Consider the following 6,000-nt stretch of genomic DNA (forward strand, 5'->3'; position numbering starts at 1 on the left):
TGCGCGCTACGCTCCCATTCACTTCTATGGGGAGCCAGCTTGGTGGTGGCCGGACCGGAGTCCTCCAGACACTACCTTGCGGGGCTCCGTTCTCGATATAGGTACGGGTCCCACCGGTAGGACCCGCACCTATAAGACAATGGGGGCATATCCTAGCGATATGCACCCATTGTCCATGATGAGACAACCCCTTTAAGTACTGATGACCTATGCTCTGGATAGGTCATCAGTATTTGATTGGTGGGGGTCCAGCACTCCACTGTTTGAGAAGGCAGTGAAGTTTGCAGTAGCTCCGATGCCTTCTCTCAGCTTTCCCACACGTTCATCAGTCACTTGGCCTAGAAGCAGCTGAGCACAATACCAAGCACAGCTGCTATACACTGTACGGTGCTGTGCTTGGTGAGCAGAGAGAAGGCCGCGGTGCTCACAGGAGTGCTGGTGCCTTCTCAAACTGCTGATCGGCGGGGGTCTCCACCAATCAGGTACTGATGACCTATGCAGAGGATAGTATTTAAATCTCAGAAAACCCTTTTTACAGAGTAGAATCAGGCAGAATACAATTTCATTCTCTCAGTACTCCTGATACCTACTGTTATCAGCAGTTTATCATGGTCAAAGGTTCCCTTTAAAAGATAACATGTGCCCCCCCCTCCAGTCACCACTAGAGGGAGCATGAGGAATATTGTCTTACCATTGAGTCAAATGCATAACAGTATGCAGTAAGCTCCCTCTAGTGGTTATTGCAGGCAGTCAGCATGTTACATTTTATATACACAGTACATCTATGTGCAGGATCAGGATATCTGACTGCTAAAAAGATATATCCTAAAAAAAAAATATGATATTCAGAAAAACACTTTTAAGGGTACATGCACAAGGCACTGTAGTTGCAGATTTTCCATGTGGGTTTCAAAACCACACCAAAATCTGTATGTGTTACTTGCAGATTTTGACATGGATGTGCCCCAGATCCCAACCTTTGCATTGCAAAGGGTTAAATCTGTGCTGTAATCTGCACAGTTGACATGCTGCAGATATCGATATCTACACCGGAGGTCAATTTCTGCGTGGAACAGTGTACATGAGATCTGGAAAATCTAATGAACGTTGCTGGTACTGTATTACACTGCTGGTACTGTATTACCATCCTGGTACTGTATTACACTGCTGGTACTGTATTACACTGCTGGTACTGGATTACGTTGCTAGTACTGTATTACACTGCTGGTACTGGATTACACTGCTGGTACTGTATTACCATCCTGGTACTGTATTACACTGCTGGTACTGTATTACACTGCTGGTACTGTATTACCATCCTGGTACTGTATTACACTGCTGGTACTGTATTACACTGCTGGTACTGGATTACGTTGCTAGTACTGTATTACACTGCTGGTACTGGATTACACTGCTGGTACTGTATTACCATCCTGGTACTGTATTACACTGCTGGTACTGTATTACACTGCTGGTACTGTATTACCATCCTGGTACTGTATTACACTGCTGGTACTGTATTACACTGCTGGTACTGTATTACCATCCTGGTACTGTATTACACTGCTGGTACTGTATTACACTGCTGGTACTGTATTACGTTGCTGGTACTGTATTACACTGCTGGTACTGTATTACACTGCTGGTACTGGATTACGTTGCTGGTACTGTATTACACTGCTGGTACTGGATTACGTTGCTGGTACTGCATAACGTTGCTGGTACTGCATTACGTTGCTGGTACTGTATTACACTGCTGGTACTGTAGTACGTTGCTGGTACTGTATTACACTGCTGGTACTGTATTACACTGCTGGTACTGTATTACACTGCTGGTACTGTAGTACGTTGCTGGTACTGTATTACCATCCTGGTACTGTATTACACTGCTGGTACTGCATTACGTTGCTGGTACTGTATTACACTGCTGGTACTGTAGTACGTTGCTGGTACTGTATTACCATCCTGGTACTGTATTACACTGCTGGTACTGGATTACGTTGCTGGTACTGTATTACACTGCTGGTACTGTAGTACGTTGCTGGTACTGTATTACCATCCTGGTACTGTATTACACTGCTGGTACTGGATTACACTGCTGGTACTGTATTACACTGCTGGTACTCTATTACACTACCGGTACTATATTATGCCGCTTGTACTCTATTGCACTGCTGGTATTGTATTACACTGCTGGTACTGTATTACACAGCTGGTACTCTATTACGCTGCTGGTACTGTATTACACTGCTGGTACTGTATTACACAGCTGGTACTCTATTACGCTGCTGGTACTCTATTACACTGCTGGTACTGTTTTATGCTGCTGGTACACTATTACGCTGATGGTACTCTGTTACACTGCTGGTACTGTATTACGCTGTGGAACAATTGCACATAGTACTCATCGTGTGCATATACCCATGGAGTAAAGGAGTGCTTGGTGCAATCTTTACATAGCTGGTTAAAGGGAACCTGTCACCAGGATTTTGGGTATAGAGCTGAGGACATGGGTTGCTAGATGGCCGCTAGCACATCCACAATATCCAGTCCCCATAGCTCTGTGTGCTTTTATTGTGTAAAAAAACTGATTTGATACGTATGCAAATTACCCTGAGATGAGTCCTGTATGTGAGATGAGTCAGGGACAGGACTCATCTCAGGTAATTTGCATATGTATAAAATCGTTTTTTTTACACAATAAAAGCACACAGAGCTATGGGGACTGGATATTGTGGATGTGCTAGCGGCCATCTAGCAACCCATGTCCTCAGCTCTATACCCAAAATCCCAGAGACTGGTTCCCTTTAAGTGGCTTGTTAGTTTTTAAGGAATGGAAATTATAGCTATGTGAAGACAATGGCCTAGATTTACTAGTGTGTTGGCATCACAAATATGTGCAAAAAGAAGCACAAAAAGGGGCAGGGTCTAAGATGCTCCATTTTGCTCCAAAATTGCAAAATTCTGTCTGAAAGTAAGCCAACCAGTAGTCTCTAGAGTCAGAGAAAAGCGTCTCTCCCTGCACCACATTCATCATCCTGAGCCCCCGTGATAGATCTGGTGCCGGTCTAGACTGCCGGTCTAAGCTCGCACCATCTATAGGATTATAAATCTGGCCCAATACACTGTACATTATCCACACAGAAATAAAATGGTTTCCAATCCCCCTTGGGCTTTGTGATAACCAGCAAATATCTTCAATGTTAAGAATTCAGGGCTTTATTTTAGGAGACAACCATGAGCCAAATTTAACATTAGATTTTTATTTTTTTTCCGGGAACCTACACTGATCTTTGCCTTGCACCCGCTTTGTATAGTATGGTCCTACCTATTGTCTTCTCCCTTGTCAGTTACTGCTGGAGGAGATGAGAACTTTCCTTAGTTGAGGGATGTTTCTGCTCCTTTCTTCTCAACCCCTCCCTCCGTCCTCAAACCCTGCTTCTCTCCCCACATGGAATGCATCTATTTTGGGAAGACTCTACACACCCCCCTCCTCTGTCCCTATGGGCTGACTCTCCCTAATTATAAACAAGCTGAAGAGGGACATGCAAGCCTGCCGGCTCAGAATAGTTCCCATTCCTCTGAGAAAGGATCTCTGAACGCTGCACCTGCCTCCAACACTCCCACACATATTGAGCAGAACTTCTACCGTTCTCTTACAGCCGGGGGGCGCTATACATCTGTCATATAAGATGCGAACAGCGTCTTCCTGCGGTGTTTGAAGGATGGTTGGACAGTGGAGTCATTTTGGATCCAGTTAATAAAGGATTAAAATGATGCTACTACTTCCTACTTCCATTTTCAGCACTGTGACAACCAAGATCTAAACGTGTAACCAAAAGTCACCCATGAAAAAGAAGGCTTAGGCTAAATGCACACGATCAGGATTGCGTGCGGAAAATCCGCACTGTAGGTCATGTACATTGTATTCTATGAGAATTTGAAATTCTCAGTGCACACAATGCGGATTTTTTCTGTGCGGATTTTTAAATCCGCCGCATGTCAATTTATTTTATTTTTCCTGACCGGATTTTCTTCATTCATTCACGCAAATCTGCACCAATTGATGCGGATTGACCGCACAGATTTGCCTGCGAACACCTGCGGATTTCAGTGCGGATGCTCCGCACATGAATCCTGAACGTGTGCATCTACCCTAAGGGTCTCCTCCTAATCTAAAGAGCAATCCACCATTTACTAAAATATCACCTTTTTAATTGATATCAAGGTTCCAAATAATCTTGTGGAAAGTTATTGAAATAAAAGCAAAAAAAAAACAAAAAACTACTCCCACTATTGTCCACATAGGATTTTTTGGGGAAGTCAATTAATGAAACATGACTAAAGGCTCCCATACACATTGTTGTCAGCTAAACCCTCCATTTTTGGTGGAACCAGTCAACAATCAAATGTATATGGTGAGCGCCTGACTCTCCCTGATGATGTTTGAGGAAGAGAAAGATCGGGCACATTTTTTTTACCTAATCTTTTTGTTTCCACATACGTGGTCGGCTGAGCGTGTATGTGTATGGGGGAGATAGCTGTCGGCTGAACAATCATCCAGCTGACAGCTGTTTCAAACAAAGCTAGGACCAGTCTTGTACCTCACATGGATCCAGTGGTCCACAGGAGCCCAGGGCAGGCCCAGGGGGCCTTCCAAACTGTTGAACAGTAGTAGAAATACTGTCTGCACTGCTAAGCTGAGAGTTAGGCTTAGCAGTGTGACTAAGACAGAGCTCAGCAATGCAATGGGGCAGGTTTTAGCAGTGTGACTAAGACAGAGCTCAGCAATGCAATGGGGCAGGTTTTAGCAGTGTGACTAAGACAGAGCTCAGCAATGCAATGGGGCAGGTTTTAGCAGTGTGATGGTGGGATCTGGGGCCAAATCCACCCCTATGCCTACCCTCATTGATTAAGTGAGTGGAAATTAACACCTCAAAGTCATGCCCACGTCGAATGGTCAAATGCTGGGACGGTTCATACGTGAATGGTGAGCTTTGGTACTACTCAGGGCACTATGGGAGCCTTATACTGGGGAAAATTATTACTACTGGGGGCACTATGAGAGGCATTATTACTATTCGGTACAATATGGAGGGCATTGTAGGAGGAGCATTATTACTAATGGGACACTGTTGGGAGGACTATTACTAATGAGGGAACACTGGAAGAGAATTATTATTTTTGGTGGGAGTTTCGGAAACACTATTGCTATGGGGGGGGGGGGGGTTACCCTGTCACAGTAACTTCGGGAGGCACTATATATATTACTGGATATACAATATAACACAATCACTGCTTAGGTAATAATATTGTCAGGGAAACTATTTACTTTTCAAAATTACTATATTATCTTTATGGCGCTATTATTTCTGCAGTATAGTAATTGGGTAAGTTGAGGCGCACAGCAGGTACAGTATTGGGTGAAGCAGCAGAATGATACTCTGGGAGCACCAAAATGGGGAGTTTGTGCTGAGAAAGTGGGGAGAATAATAGAAATGTGAGGAACCTAACGTTGGTCTGACAAACTCTGCAGAGATGAGACATGGGTGGAACAAGTCATCATGGTGGACTGGGTTGAATGGAGAAGATGGGAAAAGAGAATGTCTACATCAAAGGAAACGTCACTGAATGTTATAGGTACGTAGTGCTGTATTCTCCTGTATGTTTGGTGATTCTGCATGTTATTTAAAAGTAATATCCTTTCAACAAGAACATTTCTCTTTGGCTCAGGGGAGGGGGAATGGATCCAGAATGATTTACTGCTTGGACCTGGGATCTTTTGAGGCCCTGGCCTCCTCCTTACACGTGTACAGCCTGCTTGCTATACATCTTACCTCTCAGCATGCATATTGTTTTGTCTAGCATTACTGATATGCAGAAGAATTACATCAACTAAACTACTATTCTGTGAGCAGTGCGGTGAGAGATGTGTGGTGAACTCTCAGAGAATCTGACTCCATATTTACACATCCATTAGTCTGTGCCTAATTAGCATCT

This window comes from Bufo bufo, chromosome 6 (assembly GCF_905171765.1).
Source record: "Bufo bufo chromosome 6, aBufBuf1.1, whole genome shotgun sequence".
Lineage (NCBI taxonomy): Eukaryota > Metazoa > Chordata > Amphibia > Anura > Bufonidae > Bufo > Bufo bufo.